Source organism: Giraffa tippelskirchi, chromosome 1, assembly GCF_054371585.1.
Source record: "Giraffa tippelskirchi isolate mGirTip1 chromosome 1, T2T-mGirTip1v1.2.pri, whole genome shotgun sequence".
NCBI lineage: Eukaryota > Metazoa > Chordata > Mammalia > Artiodactyla > Giraffidae > Giraffa > Giraffa tippelskirchi.
This window is the reverse complement of record NC_137275.1, coordinates 62,842,163-62,862,030: the sequence shown is the minus strand read 5'-3', so window position 1 is coordinate 62,862,030 and position 19,868 is coordinate 62,842,163. Positions and strand designations below refer to the sequence as shown.

Here is a 19,868-nt window from a genome sequence, read left to right as displayed (position 1 = left end):
TGGATATGAGAGTTGGACGGTGAAGAAAGCTGAGCACTGAAGAATTGATGTTTTTGAACTGTGGTGTTGTTGAAGACTCTTGGGAGTCCCTTGGACTGCAAGGAGATCCAACCAGTCCATCCTAAAGGAGATCAGTCCAGGGTGTTCATTGGAAGGAAGGATGCTGAAGCCGAAGCTCCAAAACTTTGGCCACCTCATGCAAAGAGCTGACTCATTGGAAAAGACCCTGATGCTGGGAAGGATTGGGTGCAGGAGGAAATGGGGACGACAGAGGATGAGATGGCTGGATGGCATCACCGACTCGATGGACATGAGTTTGGGTAAACTCTGGGAGTTGGTGATGGACAGGGAGGCCGGTTGTGCTGCAATTCATGGGGTCGCAAAGAGTCAGACAGGACTGAGAGACTGAACTGAACTAAGGTGATAACCATCATGGTTATCTAGGTCATTAAGACCTTTTTTGTACATTTCTTCTGTACATTCTTGCCACCTCTTCTTAGTTTCTTCTGTTAGCTCCATATTGTTTCTGTCCTTTATTGTGCCCATCTTTCCATGAAATTTTCCCTTAGTATCTCTAGTTTTCTTGAAGAGATCTCTAGTCTTTCCCATTCTATTGTTTTCTTCTATTTCTTTGCATTGTTCACTTAAGAAGGCTTTCTTGTCTCTCCTTGCTATTCTTTGGAACTCTGTATTCAGATGAGTATATCTTTCCTTTTCTCCTTTGTCTTTCACTTCTCCTTTTCTCAGCTATTTGTAAGGTCTCCTCAGACAATCATTTTGTGTTTTTGCATTTCTTTTTCTTGGGGATAGCTTTGGTCACCACCTCTTGTACAATGTTATGAACCTCGGTCCATAGTTTTTCAGACATAATTAAATTATCCCAAATAATCTGGGTTGGTCTAATGTAATGGCAGAATCCTTAAATGTAGAAGAGGGAGGCTGAAAAGAGTCTGTGTAGGAGTAATATGATAGGGCTTCCCTTGTGGCTCAGCTGGTAAAGAATCCACCTTGAATGCGGGAGACTTGAGTTTGATTTCTGGGTTGGGGAGATCCCCTGGAGAAGGAAAATGCTACCCACTCTACTGTTCTGGAGTGGACTGTATCGTCCATGGGTTCACAAAGATTTGGACACAACTAAACAACTTTCACTTTCAAAGTGATAGGAGAAAAACTTACCAATAAATGATCCTTGTGAGCTTTGAAGATGAAATGAGATCATGAATTAAGGAATGTGGGAAATCTCTGGAAACTATAAAAAACAAGGAAATAGATTACCTTCTAGAGCCTCCAAAAAGAAATGAAGCCCTAGTGAAATCTTCATTTTAACATTATGAAACCTATTTTGAAAGCCTGAAAGCCAGATCTATGTTACTGTAAGCTATCACGTTTTTGCTAATATGTCACAGCTGCAATAGTAATTTAATATATTTTATATCTCTTGAAAATACTAGTTCATTTTGGAATAAAATTTAAAAAATTAGAAACCATAAAATATAATAGCTCAAAATCATCAAATTTTGATGTAAAGATATAAAGAACAGACTTTTGCACTCTGTGGGAGAAGGCAAGGGTGGGATGATTTGAGAGAATAGCATTGAAACATATATATTATCATATGTGAAACAAATGACCTGTCCAAGTTTGATGCACAAAACAGGGCACTCAAAGCCAGTGCACCGGGACAACCCAGAGGAATGGGATGGGGAGGAAGGTAGGATGGGCATTCAGGATGGGGGGACACATGAACACCCGTGGCTGATTCATGTCAATGTGTGGCCAAATCCATCACAGTATTGTAAAGTAATTAGCCTCCTATTATAATAAATTAATTTAAATAAAAGAGAAACTCTATTCAACAATATGATAACTATAAGATGGATTGAGTTTCAGGGATGGAAAAGTCTTCCATTTTATAAATATAAGTATACATATATATATGTATATATGTATATATATGTATGTATATATATATATATATATATAGAGAGAGAGAGAGCACAAAATCCAAAATTGTAACTAACTCTTCTAATAAAATATTTTTATGTGTATAGACATATGGGGAAAGCAACGATTCTAAATATCACATCATTTGCCAAATTCTTGAAATATGTTCAGAGAATACTAATTGTCCATGAGTTGTAACCTAATATTTGTATAAAATATCTGACATAAAATGAAAGCTATATAAAATTGAATATATAAGAGAGGCAAAAATTAGCAGGAAGCTGAAACCAAAGGAAACATATAATGTATTTTTTTGGTGTTGCACTTGAAACAGAATGTATATGGAACCTTAGAACTGCTGCTAAATATATATTTATTTTTAAAGTCCCAGGAAGTAAGCAGTTATTTTAAGGTTATCATTATTTCCTCACATGAAAATTTAGCATAAGAAAGCCAGAAATAAAAATTCAAATTTCAAGAAAAATTATTTGTATTACATATATACTTTGTATTTGTGAAATATACAGATTCATCACAGATAAATTAGAAAGGCTACCTCATCTACAGGTACAGAAATATTAAGGTATTTTTGGGACTTTATAAGGAAGTAAGTGACCTACATCTATAAGGCAATAAGTCTACTTGCTGTGACTTTCCTAGCCCTGAGACAACTTTTAAAAGCTCAGTCTAAGTTTCCTTATAGGAGAGAGTAACATAGAAACATATACACTGATTCATGTTGACGTATGGTAGAAACCAACTAACCAAAGGATGAAGCAATTATCCTTTAATTAAAAATAAATTCAATTAAAAAATATAGTAAGCAAAAGCCTATATGATTAATTATAGTTCTATCCAAGCTAATCAGGTCAAGTTTATTGAGACCAGACTTATTCTGCAACAAATTAGTCTTAATTTGTATATATTTGGTAGAAATGAGGATAATTTTAGAGAAAAAAAAAGATTCTTTTTCAATGAATGTTAAATTCAAATTTTGTTAACGGAGGTCTGCATTTACTGACTCATTCCTGGATAGCTCCTTACTGTTATACTATATAAATGTAAAATTTCATCAAATTATTAAAATGACACTTTTGTTTCTGAAGCTTATCTCATTAACCTTTGGATGAAGATCAGATGCCCCATGACCTGCAACCACGGAATTATGTATTCTAGGAAAAGCATAATTTAAAGGACTCAGTCCAACCTGAATGGAAGGACCTTTATTAGGTACTCTTAACTACTCACTCACAGTAAAACTGAAGGGAACATTGACTCTTGGATTAATTCCCACTTCCACAGTCCCCTACACAGGACTGGTCTATAGAGAGAACTACCAACCTCAAACTAGACTTAAAATAATGCTCAAACAGAGGAACCTACACACACCAGGATGAGAAGAAGATGACATCGGAAATAGACAACTTACCCAAGATGCTGGACCTGATTTCTATGATCATTGTTTTCTTGACTTCTTGGACCTTTGCATATAAATTAAATGTTTTTCTATCATGGACACAATCCTATGCTAGTTTTAAAAATCAATCAATTGTTGTGTTTGTGGGCACTTACCTGTATCTGGGCACTTCCAGATTACTTGGTAGATTTCTCCACTTCAAGGCTCTAATTGGATGGCCCTTAGGGAATTTGTCTTAGAAAAAAGAAAGTTCAATCCTATTCAGGCTACTCTTGATATTACTAGGTGGGATCCTCTCACCTGGCCAGTTAATAATACTTGTTATTACTCTGGCCAAAAATGAAAATTTTCCTCTGGAGTTAAATTCAATCAGAGTAACAAGAAAAAATTCAGCCAGGGAATAAAATCTCCCATAGTTAAGGGGTGGATTTACATGGTTAACAACAGGCTGTGGTCATTTAAGTTTTAAGTCTCCTCTTTATCTTGAAAACAATTATACTAAGGATAACCAAACTAGTAACACTAGAAACTTGGGTTGGGAACCTTATGAACAGTGCCAATATATAATTTCCCTGAAAGATAAAGATTATTACAGAATAGATTAAGTTAGATGACATGAGGAAATACCAGGTTGCACCTGATGAAAATTTTTGGCTTTGTTCTCAATTATGACATTAATAATACTGCTTTCTCTCTCTCTCTCTATATATATATATATATATGTATATATACACACACACATATATATATGCAAAAATATTCACTACAGCACAGTTTGTTATAGTGAGAAGCTGATAGCACTCCAAGTGTCTATTAGAAGGCTGGCTTTATAAATCATGTTACATATATACAGTAGAATAGTACCCAAGCTCTTAAGTCATAAATCAATTAAATAATAATATATGTGCTACTAGCACCCTGATCTTGGTTTCCAAATACCCTTTTCCACTAAAAACACCAACATCAACAATCAAACATAACAGAACTCCAATACTATCCCATGAAAACTATAACATGATCCTTATCATTGAACTGCACCAGATGTTAAGGAAGTGCTCAAATAATCTTGAGGTCACATCAAAAGGACACAGAAGCCAGCTTAAAGTGGTTTTCACTGGGCATCTGGGCCAATCTGAGTATGAAAAACAAGAGTAATAGCATTGTATTTTAATAAATATAAGAACCTATGAGTTTATATAAGCATAGATAGATAGATAGAGAATGCTTTTTTTTTTAATAGCCAAATCATGGAACTGATAAACTGATAATGAGCTTGACAAGGCGGGCCTTCATAAAGTATAGGATGTACAAAGGGGAAAGGAGTCTATGAAGTTTGGTATGGGAGTTTATAAAAAATGTATTCATTATTAGTTTACAATTTTTTTACTTGAACACATACTTTGTCTATCTGAATGATATGATGTTGGTTCATTGAAAGTCTTATTATATCATCTTATCAACTATTGAGCTCTCCACACACATTTTCAAGTGCCTCTTCACATCAAACAGATCATTCAAATCAGATATGCGCCATACCACACTCATCATATTTCCTGTATTGAACTCTCAAGATTATCACCAGGGAATATGTTAATAAAATAAGATTTATTAATACCTCAAACTTGTCCTAGCAATAGAGAACATAACCTTGACAGAGTCTTAGCTTGGTAGGTAACTGGGGATATACAAAATCTGTAGAAAGTCTTTTGTTTAGTAAATGGGCTGCTTGGTCAGGTGAACAGACTCTTACTTTAATAAATTTATCTCTAGGAATTTCTTAAAATATTTTCTGGAAATTCCTACAGATACCTAGTTCCTTATTCCTTTCTTTAAATTTTTTATAATGAATATGGGGAAATTTGTTAGAAAATGAACCCTCAGCTGGAACAAATAAGAAATCTGATAGTTGGAAAACATGGGCACTTTCAGCTAGTAAAGTTTACATTATATATCTCATATAAACCTAGAATTACAGAAAATTGGATATGAACATCAGAACAGCTGAATCAGACTCAGCCTGAATGGAGAGATTCAAAAGAATTTTACCAGGAATAGGGCAAGAACTTATGTCCATTCATAAATGACCATACACAATATACTGTTCATTTCATAAATGTTTATGGCCTTATTAGGGCTTCTCAGGGGGTGCGGTGGTAAATAATCTGCCTGTCAATGCAGGAGATGCAAGAGATATGGGTTCGATCCTTGGGTCAGGAAAATCCCCTGGAGTAGAAAATGGCAACCCACTCCAGTATTCTTCACTGGAAAATTCTTTACTGGAAAATTCCATGAATTGAGGAGCTTGGCAGGCTACAGTCCATGGGGTCACAAAGAGTCAGACATGACTCTGCATGCATGCACACATGGTTAGATTATTGTGGATATTTTTACTGCCAGCATAATATTTGATATATGTCACATTTCCATAAATTTCTAATAATAAATTTAGAGTCATAAATGTACCCCAAAATACTATTAAGTTCGAAGGTTTCAATCTAAAGTATCTAATTCAATTCTTATATATTTAATTGCATTTCCATATGAAAATGAGGACTTTGATATATGAAATTAATATGCAAATTTTGAGTGTTAAAAGAAAAACTTCTTTATTAACACATTTATGATTTCATTTAGTCCTTCGTATGTTTCTAACTCTTTTTTCCAACTCCTCTCACATTCTTGATGCTCAAACACCTTCATCCTTTAAATCTCTTAACTTCTCTCCAATAAGGCATTTCTTTATTATTCCATACCTAATTATATCTGTGTACTCTTCCATACATGTATTAAATCCAATGCAGAGTACCTCTGTAGAATTATTACACATACTATAGTTACTGGGCTTCATATGCACAAACTTTGTAACCTGGGACTATATCATCTTTACATTTTCATAGACTAGCACAACAGAAACTACTACAGAAATGAATAAAGTGAACTTATAATTAAATCAAATAGCATGATGATACAATTTAATTTAGTACAAAATAAACTACAAACTCTTTATGAGAACAAATTAACTATCCTCACCTGTTTAGAAACTTGGACAAGGTACATTACAGGATAAGATGCAAGAAAAATTTCAGAGGGGAAATACTTATCTATTATTTTCACTAACATCTAAAAAACAAAGCCATCTGGAGTAAAGAAGAATTACAGCCAAAAAGTGGCAAAAAAAAAAAAAAAAAACTGGTTCGATGACTTTGACCTGAGAGCTACTTATTCCCAATGCCAATTTCTCATGTCTTGCCAGTTCAAAATCACATCTCTCTGAGAATGGCATGTAGCCTCAATGGAATGTGATATAAAAAACAGATCATTTTATCACATCAGAGATTAACGTGAGTATATTTAAAGGTGCCAAACTGTATCACAGACCAGTCCACAGTACAACTTGCCAAATGGATATGAATGATAAAAGTTAATAAATAGGAAAGAGTATCAACTAGTAGAATCTGTGACTCAGGCACAGGGCAAATAGCACCAGCTGACACTAGGAATTAATCAGCATTCAGTGTCTTAATGAGGATGTTGTTCTTATTTCCTGTCAAAAAATTATTTTTTCTTTCCATGATGACTTAGAGGAGTTAGAAGAGAAGCTTTCCTGAAACAGGAAATCTGTGTGGCATACTTTATGCTACCTAAGAACATAACTCTCATACAGCTGGCAATTGAAAATGACTAAACCATTCTGCATTATTTCACAGATATCATTTGACATCTTTCTAATAATAACACTGTGATATAAATCACTGGTACTGATAGTTCCTCAATACAAAAATCAATGACCTTATTTTTGCATTTTTCCCTTATACTCATGATGAATGATGTCTAAAATAGAAAAGAAAGCAATTACGTCTTGTTTTAAAAGGAAAAAGCTTCATTCTATGACTTCCACATCCTTGACATAGATAACAATAGCAATCTAGGAGTAGTAAAGAAAATGTAGACAAGGATGCTCAGGGCTACATAGAGGCAGATTCCAAGAGAATGGAAATGTTAACCTTTCAGATGTATAAATTTTCCCACTCATCTGCAAAAGGAGTCACTATTCTCTGTTCTGCATTAAGTAGCTGGAAATAATGGTTCCTAGAACAGAAAAAAAATAAATCAAGTGTAGCTCTTTTTTCAGGGCATTTGTTATTCATTGAACTCTGGTCAGTCAAAAAGCTACATGTTCTGGTTCAAATATACTTAAAATTTTATTTATAATTGTAAAAGTTCTCACATTTTTCAGTCATTTGTATGCCCTAGAATACTTTCATATAATTTATGTGAAGCTATCAAACTGGAAATGAATTCCTTTTACTATTGAACTAAAGTATAATTTATTTTACTGACTTGGGATACAGAATAATTCTGTTGTCTGAGTTAATTCAATATTAAATATTTAAAGGCAATATTTGTTATTTTCTTCACTTTATCCCAGTAAAATTAAATCATTTAAAAATATAAATCCAATAAACTAATGAATACAACTTTTAAAAATTGTGACTCACTATATTGTACACCTGTAAGCTATAAAATATTGCATATCAACTATACTTCAATTTAAAAAGAAATTAAATATATACATAAATTAATCTCAATATAAATGTGAAAATAAACTCATTGAGTGTTCCCTAGCCCCAGGCATTGTGCCAGCTATATGCCTTCTTTATTCTCAACACCAAATCTTTAAGATCACTAACACATGGGGAGACAGAGGCTTAAAACAGTTGTCACATGTCTAAGGATATATACCTACTAAGTGCCAAACATAAGATTTGAACATTCATTTTTCTTAATGACCATCTTGACATTTAATAAACACCTTATACTGCCAGTTCATATTCAAGTGTCAGTTCACTGAGAATTTCTACTTTAAGCTGAATTTATGCAAGAAAGTTTATGTCATCCAGAAGTTAAATAAACATGTTTATGACCCGTGAGCAGCCTTCTACATAAGCAAATATATTTATAGAATTAATTATTAATCTACTCAAGTTTCCTTGAGTATTAATAATAAAAATACTCAATATATTGTCTGAATTCTAAAATTCTATTTCCTTAAATTGGTTTTCTCCTTTACAAGAGAACTGATTAAATTCATAAGATTTAAGAAAATTAGATCTGACTCAAGTAAAATAAACTCTTGAAATTAAAATATTGGATTATTTTTATCATACTTGAAAGAATGTGTGTGTGGGTGACAAGTTGCTTCAGTCACATTCAACTCTTTGTGACTCACTGGACTGCAGGCCACCAGATTCTTCTGTCCATGGAATTCTCCAGGCAAGAATACTGGAGTGGGTTGCCTGTGCCCTCCTCCAGGGTATCTTCTGACCCAGGGATGGAACCCGCATCTCTTATGTCTCCTGCACTGGCAAGAGGTTTCTTTACCACTAGCACTACCTGGGAAACCCCACTAGAAAGAATACAGGGCAGGAACAATTTGTTATTACTTACTTTTGGTAAGCTTTCTGGAACAAATTCCTAAGGTACATCAGAGATGATAACCTTTAGTTTTTGGTTTTCACTTCCTACCAGATTGAAGATGTAATTAAATTGAAAATACAAATATAAGAAGTTCTTCATTGTCTAGGCATTGCTGAGTCAATGGAATTCATATATAGCATAATATTAATAAAATTTCTCCGTTTATCAAATATCCAAAAACAAAAATAAAAGCTCCAAATATTTAAAACTTCATGATTTTTTTTTACGTTTTCTCTTAACAGCTCAATGCCTATATGAACTATTTGAATCATTTACCTCTAAATATATTTATAACAGCATACCATCATTGGGGAGAAGGCAATGGCAACTCACTCCCGTACTCTTGCCTGGAAAATCCCATGGACGGCGGAGCCTGTTAGGCTGCAGTCCACGGGGTCGCGAGGAGTCGGACATGACTGAGTGACTTCCCTTTCACTTTTCACTTTCATGCATTGGAGAAGGAAATGGCAACCCACTCCAGTGTTCTTGCCTGGAGAATCCCAGGGACGGCGGAGCCTCGTGGGCTGCCGTCTATGGGGTTGCACAGAGTCGGACACGACTGAAGCGACTTAGCAGCAGTAGCAGCAGCATTCATCATTGGGGGATATTAGAGAACTTATTATATGAAAATGTAAATTAAGTTCAATTGCAATGTTCAGCACTCATGGTATTCCTGAAAGAATAACTAATTACCACACATAAATATATATGCAGCTACCTTGCAGAATGAATTTATACAGTTGGTAAAAATAACAATATTTAGAATTCTTGCCCGAACTCTATTTCCAGTATTACGTTAAAAAGTAAAAATTGTGAGTCGTTTTTGGATAGTTGTGTGAATTTAATTTTCATAATTTATCTCTGCTTTTGAAGTCTATACACTTAAAGCTTATGCATTAGTCCTTGTAGCCTTAAGATCAGTCCTCTGAGCTTCTGGGGTACATACAGTAGACTGAACCTCAGTATTCTTTGTGGTTTCCTTTTGGTATCTTAAGAGGAGTAAAAAAATGTTTTGCTTTGGAGTTATTGATATCTGGCTTTAAATCTCATCTCTATAATTACCAACTCTACACTCTGCGTGTATGCGTGCTTAATCACTTCAGTTGTGTCTGTCCCTTTGTGTTCCGACCTTATGGACTGTAGCCCACCAGGCTCCTCTGCCCACAAGATTCTCCAACCTCTATTTGGAGAAGGGTATAGGGAGGGACACTCTATTTTCCAAACTCCAGGGCAAGGTAGTTAGCCATTTGAAGTTTAATATGCAAAAGAAAGGTACTATAACTTTTGTGTACCCAGCTATATATCTTTGAAAATATGTGACACAAGTAAAGGCTCAACTATTTGTTGAATATCTGCAAACAAAGAAAATCTTCACACCTACTTGGAGAGCTATAGTGAAGATTAGCAGATATCAAGTGTGAGAAAGTAACATACTGAATGACAAATGGAAGCTGTCACTAAAAAAAATTGTTGAAGTATTTTTTTTTCTTTTGGATGTATATCCTGGAATAGAAGTTGGATCATGTAGCCTGTGGTATACTCCTCCTGTTCTGTGTCCCTCTCTAGGGTTGCAGGTCCCAATCAGATTGCTTCTGCTTTTTAAAGTCAGATTCTATGCTGATCTTTCTTTATAGCCTTGGTTGTAGAAGATCTGTTCTGCTAGTCCCCAGGTAGATATTAGCAAAATTCACTCTACACATTTAGCTGTAGGTTTGATGTGTTTGTGAGTGGAAGTGAGTCCAGCATCCTTCTACTTGGCATCTTGATATCTTTTCAACAACTGATTTTGGATCCGTTCTTGGAAAACTCCCATCTTGCTTCTGATATGTGTCTTTCTAGTATTTCCTAAGGCTGCATACTCACATATTGAAATCTAGCAGTAAAGAGATACTGAAGTTTCATGAATCTTATTGGGTTTGTAATCATGGGATGGGGTATTTCTATTAGATTATGCCAATCAGTCATATTTCTGAACATGGTGAGAAGGATTAGTCTTAGTAAAACTACATGGCTGGAAAATATGAACTATTATTAAGAGAAAGGCAACCAATAAATATTAATCTCAGTCTGATTCTTTAATCATCCAATTAAAAATAATACTTCCCATTAATGACTCTTAACAATATGTCAATGGATATAAATACATATCCTGGAGAAGGAAATGACAATGTACTCCAGTATTCTTGCCTAGGAATCCTGCAGACAGAGGAGCCTGGCAGGCTAGAGTCCAAGGGGTCACAAAGAGTTGGATATAATTTAGCAACTAAACCACCATAAATATATATACTTAACTTCCAAAATTTGATCTGCTATTTGATTCAATTTCATACCCATGATCTCTGGATGATAGGGAGGATCCTTTGTAAAATCTTACTATAATTTCCCAAAAGCTGATAACTTATCATTAAGTTATAACTAAGCCCAGGATATCCAATATATTTATATGGACAATGTATAAGGCAAGTGTAATAAAAGCTCCCATTTTTAAATACATAATGGCCACTAGTTCATAGAAGGTATCATTGTGTGTCAGAATGGAAAAACAAGCTATTTCTGAGTTGCTATTTAATTCTTTTATTGTTTTGTTTTGTTTCAAAATTTCGGGCTTTTAGGGTTTTGGGAAAGAATCTGCCTTGTCCATTGCACTTCATTCTCAGTGATTCTCCTTTCCTAAATAAGCTTTTTGAATAGCTGCCTCAGTCTCCATGCCATTGTGTTTTTTTTTCCCTCTTGCTGTTTCATAGGTCTATTCTTGTTTGTTTAAATTTTAAGGATTAGGGATTGTTTTAAGAATTAAGAAATCACATACTCTAACAGCCTGAGCTGAGCTGTCTCTGACAATAAAACCTTCTGAAAAACTGAATATGTTTCTGTTCTATTCATTTCTGATCAGTTTCTGAGGTATTCAACTGTAATTTTTAGCCAAGATGAGGCATTTGAATTTATATCTTTTAAGCATTAGATTTCTGTTCTTTGCCTATTCCTTCAGACTTCATTTTTCTGGAGCTTGCTATTTTAATCTCTGCCCAGAGAAAATTTGAATGAAATACCAGTAATTTGCATCTGTCCCTACATGGCATTCAGGTTGCATTGCTAAAATGAACCTGTTCACCATAAAAAATTAGTATTTATCAAGCAGTAAGCATTATTAGGTGATTGTGAATGATTTACGGTGCTAGGCTTCTCCTGGAATCCTAAACTATCCCTTTATAAATTCCGACTTGCTACAGTTTTCTGACTTTGAAAGCTTCTGTATTAGTTTACTCAGTTGCTTTTGTTTACAGTTCCAAGTAGAAAAAAATTCATTGACAAAGCCATATTTTCTTTACTGATGATTTCAGTGTATAGTTCTTTAGTGTAACTTTTTTTTTTTTAATTCTAAGAAGTTGCTAAAAGATTCAGTAAGTAGCCAGCAAACTCCATTAGGTGTGAAATTGTCCTGTAAGACTCCTAATAGTGTAGTCTGGGGATGCACATGATCTGTGTTACGAGATACATTAATTCATAGCTTACGAGTGGAAAAGATTTGCTGAGTCTTCTGCTTAGGAATAGCATCACTGCTTCTACCAGTGAGGATAAAACAGTGTGTGAGGATATCATTTCAGCTTAAACAAGCTCAATTCAAATACTCCCTCAGAGTAAGGAGGAAGATACATTGATTACTGTAAAACCATAAATAAACTCATATGATGGAATCTATTAGCAAAATCACCTGGTCTAACCTAAGATAAAAGGGTTCAGAAGAAGCTGACTGCCTCAAGTACAAGATTGCAATTATCATAGGGAAAAATTAGAGGAGGAGAATGTGGCAAATGGAGTAGTAGACTGAGCAATTATGACCTTATACCAGAGCAGGAAAAAGCTGATAAGAATTATTTGATAGGTGCTGTGAAAATGGAGACAATAAGTGTTGAGTTGACCTACATTTTCCCTAAACAGGATTTTTGTAATTGAGATTGATAAAAAAGTGAAAGTGTTAGTTATTCAGTCATGTGTGTCTCTTTTTGACCCCATGGACTGTAGTGCACCAGCCTCCTCTGTTCGTGGGACTTCCCAGGCAAGAATACTGGAGTGGGTAGCCTTTCCCTTCTCCAGGGGATCTTTCTGACCCAAGGATCCAACACAGGTCTCCTGCATTGCAGGCAAATTCTTTACCATCTGAGCCACCTAACTGAGATTAACAATTATCAAACATGGCTCTTCTTTGTGGACAAATAGTTTGCCTAGACTTCTCAAGCCCCCTTGAAGTTTGGTGTGATCATGTCCTCCTGGTCTTGCCAATGAAAAATGAAAGTTGACTGACTCCTCTCTCCCCTTTCCCCAAATAAACTTCCACTGAACTTCTTGCTACTTCCTCTTTCTTCTGAATGGGCAGAGAAACTGATGGTGAAGTAGGAAGTCACATGTTGAAGATGATAGTACAGTCTTTATCCTGGGTCTCTGAATATGTAAAGCAGAACCCTTCATTACCCGGATACTGCCCAAGATTCTTACTTGAGCAAGAAATACATTTTTATTGCATAGAACCATTATAAGTTTGAATCTGATTGGCATTACCTAGCCTACATTAATTAATATTTAGATCAATATTTAAGTATTTGTTGTTTTATGGCAGGCAATTATTAACATGATACCAAAGACTAGAAGGAATTCACATGGCATACATTGATTTAAAACACCTTGTAAAACTATGATTTCAGTAACTCAGAGTCTATCATTTCTGAAGTTCAGGATAAGTGATCAGATAGCACCCATCCAGATAAAATTTTAGTGTATGTTGACTCAATTGCTGCATTTAGCAGGGTTTTAATAAAGACAAATTAGCCAGGTAAGAATTGGTTGTTTCAGAGTAGAGCTACAGGAAATAAGAATCATGGAATTAACAGTTTTGCAAAAGTGGAAAAGTTAACTGCTCTTGGATCCCAAAAGATAGGATAGAAAGTCTTCTATCCAGTCATGTTGTTTTATATGGTGTCAGAGCCGAATGACTCCTGTTAAAGTGAAACAGGCAAGAGAAAAAAGAGGCAAATACAAGAATGATTCTAATAACTCCTTCCCAGAAATAAATGCAAAGAAAATTACTGGCATATGATACTAAAAGTAAGCAAAGAAGATCAAAAACCTCCTGAGATGTTTTTGAGACAAACCATGAGCCTGATTTTTAAAATTTTGTGATTGCAAAAACTTGTGTTTTAGATAGAGTAAAACTAGCACAAGTTATTCCCTAATGACTACTTCAAATGTGATCCTACAAACAATGGACAAGAAAAAACTACCCAGAGTATGGAGTCAGTGCCACACAAAAGCATGAACAAGCAACTTCCATATCAGGAGAAGATCCAGGTTATAAAAAAAAAAATCTGGGTCACATAATGTTTTCTCAGTTTCTTAGCATTATTATGTCACCTCTATGAGTGAATGGCTGTTATATATTTATTTTGATTCCCTTTATAAACAAGATTTTTTTATTATATACTATTTTTTCTTGCTCTGCAAGTATATATCAGAAGTGGGAAATTTGCAGAGAAAGATAATCTGCATTTTTTATCTTAGAAGTTTTCCTACTATAAAAACCATATCATGGCAATATGTAAAGAACATGCTAGTACCAGAAAACTCTGCTTTGCTTTTCTTTATTTTAGATTAATGCAGTAATTGGATAGAACTAGTGAGAAGAATGAGTGCATTTTATGTGAATGCATGAAAAGAAGGGCACAAATTGATATTTGATGAATAAGAGTTTGCATTGTGGCAGTCTGCTTACTTCATGTAAATGAGAATTTCTCTTTGTCCTTAGCACACAATTAAAATATACATATTTCAGCTTCATTTGTAGTTAGGTGCAACTGAGTCCTAATAATAGAGTACGTATTAGTTAGCTTTTGGAATGCAACCAATCACTCCTAAATTTAGTGGCATGAAACCATATGTTTAGCTCATGATTCTATAAGTTAATGAATTAGATAAGACTCAACTGTGAATCTTTCTTGATTTTGCTGGGTTCACTCATTGCTCTGTGAATCTCCTCCTGAAGGTTTTGTAGCTGTCTTCTGGTATAATGGGAAATTCTGAGTCACCTTTCTCTTAGAATCCAACAGATTATCTGGGACTTCAGATAACAGTGGCAGCAGAATCTTCCAAGAGAAGCTGCTGCTGCTGCTAAGTCGCTTCAGTCGTGTCCGACTCTGTGTGACCCCATAGACGGCAGCCCACTAGGCTCCACCATCCCTGGGATTCTCCAGGCAAGAATACTGGAGTGGGTTGCCATTTCCTTCTCCAATGCATGAAAGGGAAAAATGAAAGTGAAGTTGCTCAGTCGTGTCCAACTCTTAGCGACCCCATGAACTGTAGCCTACGAGGCTCCTCCGTCCATGGGATTTTCCAGGCAAGAGTACTGGAGTGGGGTGCCATTGCCTTCTCCGTCCAAGAGAAGCAAGAGAAGATAAACCTCAAAGCTCAATCAGGTTTTCGACTTTCTCCTTGTGTCCCTTGTTCAAAAAAATATAATATAACCCAATAAAGAGTGTTAGTCACTCAGACATATCTGACTCTTTGAAACTCCATGGGCTGTAGCCCACCAGGCTCCTCTGTCCATGGAATTCTCCAGGCAAGAATACTGGAGTGAGTTGCCATTTCTTCCTCCAGGAGATCTTCCTGACCCAGGGATTGAACCTGGGTCTCCTGTATTGCAGGCAGATTCTTTACCATCGGAGCCATCATGGAAGCCCCGTAATATAGTCCTGTAACCAAATCCAAATTTAAGATCCATAGAACTATAATTGACCTCATTATGTAAGAAACTGATAATCTTCATTGCAAATGTGACATGCAGACAACAATGGGAAGAATATGTAGCCACAGAATATGAATAGAAGTAATCCATGCCACTTCTAGACCCACTCACTAAAACTCATTATGTTCTTCTCATCATCATTCTCCATTCAGTTAGCAGGGTAGAGACAGTTGCTTTGGGTATTAAATCTGGTCACAGATTTCTTTCCACTCTTTCCATCAGAATGAACACTTCTGCTGGGCATGTGAGTTCCTTGGGCAAATAAAATATCGCTGCTATGATGTGTCCTATTTTAAGATTTAGCCTCTAGGAATCCCATTAACTCCAACATTTAACCTCTTGTAACCTGCTGCCTCCGTGTAAAGAGTTTCATCTGTCTTACTGGAGAGACAGTGTAAAGAAAGTGAAATTTCTGGCCATCCTTCAACTGGTCCAGCAATCCCATCAGAGCTGTCAGACATATGAATGCACCAATCATGGGTTACTGGCCAGCCTTGAACTACCCTAGCTTTTCCATCTCAGCTACTGGGCATGTGAATGAAGACCAAACTGAGACTGCAAATGGCAGCAGTCACATAAGTGAGCTCAGATGAAACCAGCAGAAAAATTGACCAGGTAAATCCAGACTCTATTGGTATATTGTGAACTTGCTTTTGTTTGTTTCATTTTTTCAACCCCTAAGTTTTGAAATAGTGTTTTATGTAGTAGTAGATAACCAGAGAAAACATGGTTACCTTGAAAGATCATTGAAAATAGATGAACCTCTATCTACTTGCTTGCCTAAATGAATTGATGATGAGCTCTAGCCCCACCCCAATTCTTATAGACCTAGACATCCCCCAAGAGAGTTATGAAAGCAAAATTAAAATGTTATCCTATTGAGCCAGGATATATGTAGTTCTATTTTATTTTCTTGCAACTTAGTCTACTCTAAATGATATAAAATTCTACTATTGATGATCATTTTATATCACAGATTTTGCTCAGCCATTGTTCATCCCATTCCAATATGCAGTTTGCTTTCTGGTGATTTAGGACATCTCAAAATTTTCTTCCTCTCCAATAATATAGGTTATTCACCTTTGAACACCTTATGTGTTACTACTATTATAAAGAAAAGTCTTACTTGTGGCCAAATTAGAATAAAGAGAATCATTGTGAAATTACGCACTTAAATGTTACAGTGACAGAACACTTTTGCCAATGTCACATCAAAATGGGATAGAAAAAAATTTAGTTTGATTTGACACCAGAAAGATTGAAAATGTTCGTGGAGAAAAATCAAATAGAAATTCTGATGCCTTAATATCCATGAGAATAAGTCACTTCGGTTTACTCTGGCAATCTTCTGTATAAGAGTTGTCAATCAAGCTGCACGTGAGCACGGAACATTCAAGGTAAACACCAGCAAGTGGTCAAATCTACAAATATTAGTTTATTCACAAAAAGACAATATATAATTTTTCTATGAAATATCTGCAAACATTTTAAAGTCTAGTTAGAAAGAGGCTGAAGACGCTATTACATTACAAGCACAATCCTGTCCATGAAGAAAGACCCTATTTCTCATAGAACAATGAATAAATGAAGTAGTAGCAAACACATGAAAGATCAAGGTACAAGGTAGGAAATCAATGTAAAATCCTAGTACTGTAGAGTAAACCAGCACAGACATAGACAAGGACATACTTAAGAATTAATCACTGTAAAATCCCCAATGTAAATCTCCATGAGAGCTGGGAAGATTTGTGTCATTTCTCTGCTAAAACAGGGAAACTCTAGGGGAAATCAGGACAAGTTGGTCATCCTACGGATGAGTGAAAAAAGAAATGGCTAAAAGAATTTCCTATGGGGCATAATGGAGCACACCTACATAAGATTTGTTGTTGTTGTTCAGTTGCTAAGTACTGTCTGATTCTTTGTGACCCCATGGACTGTAGCATGCCAGGCTTCCCTGTCCCACACTATCTCCCAGAATTTGCTCAAACTCATGTCCATTGTCTCAATCATGCCATCCAACTGTCTCATTCTGTAGCACCTTCACCTGCCCTCAATCTTTCCCAGCATCAGAGTCTTTTTCAGTGAGTCAGCTCTTTATATCAGGTGGCCAAAGTATTGGAGCTCCAGCATCAGCACCAGTCCTTCTAATGACCATTCAGGGTTGATTTCCTTTAGGATTGACTGGTTTGATCTCCTTGCTGTCCAAGGAACTTGCGAGAGTCTTCTCCAGCACCACAGTTCAAAAGCACTGGGCCTGCTCCAGTGCCTCATAAGATTAGCTATACTAAATTCAGCCTTATCTAGTGAAATTTTCTCTAAGGAAGGAAGTGGTATATAAAGTTTCAAATACAGTAAGCACTAGGCATATGTAGCTATTGAACACTTGAAAAGTGGCCAATGCAATTTAGGAATTGGTTTTTAAATTTAATTAGTTTAAATGTAAGCTGAAATAGCCATGTGTAAGTGTTTGAGTTGGGCTCCTACTATTAATGATTCTGGGACAGTTGATGATCATAGGGCTGTTTAAATAAGATACCATCTTGTTAAGATCCAAATAACTTTTATTTGAAGAAAAATACTTTTCAATTAACATCTGTTCATTCATTTCTTAGAATTGTACTGAGCCTATTCTTCTTGCCTGGTAGGGTGATAGCTAGCAGTTATTTAGAGACCCAAAGCATTCTCTGAAGCCAAATGTAAAAGGAGATAACAGTATTATTTTGCTTCCTGTTCACAGAACATAATAAGATTTTAAAACATATTTTTGGTATAAGTATTTACCATGAGAACTTTTCACAACTTGGTCCCGACTTTCATTCCAGAGTGGTTTCCAATTATTCTACCAAATGCTCCTTATATTACCGGTGAATCTGTCTATGGTACTGGTTCCCTGGGGCTCAACAGTAAAGAATTCACCTGTAAGACACGAGACTCGCAGGGAGCATGTGTTTGATCCCTAGTCTGGGAGGATCCCCTAGAGAAGGAAATGGCAATCCATTCCATATTCTTTTCTGGAAAATCTAATGGGCAGAGGAGCCTGAGGGGCTACAGTCCATGGGGTCTCAAAAGAGTTGGACACAACTGAGTTACTAAACAATGACAACTCGCAAGTTACCCCTCAAGTATATCCAATCTATGATCTCTTTTTCATCCATTTTTTCCCCTAACTTTCCTCCTCTTTTCTCTCTTTTTTTTTTAAAATTCAGTTATCCTGAACTCCCCCTAATTATTCACAAATGACTCTTCAATACCCTGTGAAATCATTGAGCCCTTACCTGGTATATTTTGGGCTTCCCAAGGGGCTCAAACAGTAAAGAATCCACGTGCAATGCCAGAGACCTGGGTTTGATCCATGGGTGAGGAAGATTCCCTGGAGAAGCAAATGGCTACCCATTCCAGTACTCTTGCCTGGAGAATTCCACGGACAGAGGAGCCTGCCTAGCTACAGTCCATGAGGTCACAAAGAGTCGGAAATGACTGAGTGACTAACACAATACATGTGATGTGTTTTACAATAATCGCTTATTCTGAAAAAGAGAAAAGAAAATGGACAAATAAATACTGGTAAGTACTCAGAATTATATAAAACAATATAGTTACTAACTTTAATTCTTAACAAATTGTGTGAGAACAGTAGTATTTTTTCTATTCTCTGTATGAAAGAACTGAGGCCCAGATTATATCAGTAAATTAACCACAGATACATAGCTATGAAGTGTTTGTATTTCCATTAAAACACATTTTTTTTTCTGATAAGAACATATCATCTTACTACCTTATTAGCAACACCAGCACTGGCTTCTATAACCACTGCCCTTTGGGACATTGGGGTACAATGAAGAAGAGGTTTTCTGTCTAAGAAAACCTTAGCGTAGGTAATTAACCTCATATGTCTGACAGTCTACTCATAGGTGAGGCTTTGCTCTGTCTCAAACCTGACTGAGGACAAGAAATATAACATGGCAATTTTATAAATGATTCTTTGCCTGTATTAAACTGTTTTCTTAGCTACCTCTCAGTTCCAAATGTCCCATCTCACGTTTGTGTTTTTTGTTTTTTTTTTTTTGCACAATCCATAGTGAGAAACTGGAATTACACACAAAGTTTGCTTTTCCTGAGGTCCCTAGAGCCACATTGCCATTCCATTATCTAATAAATCACAAGTATATGCTACAAAATTCAGGAGACCTGTGAGACTTGTGCCTTCCAGAAAGTCAATATTATATGTGATTTCTT

The 19,868-nt window shown here is 35.8% G+C and overlaps 1 long non-coding RNA gene across 1 annotated transcript; it reads right to left on the bottom strand.

Annotated features, from left to right (window-relative positions):
• Positions 1-738: 738 nt before the first annotated feature.
• LOC145521224 (uncharacterized) lies at positions 739-19,034 on the bottom strand. Its single transcript, XR_014065248.1, has 3 exons — positions 18,908-19,034; positions 14,815-15,579; positions 739-1,249 (listed from the first exon to the last, which is right to left on the bottom strand). It is a non-coding gene; the product is annotated as an uncharacterized LOC145521224 (long non-coding RNA).
• Between the last annotated feature and the right edge of the window lie 834 nt (positions 19,035-19,868).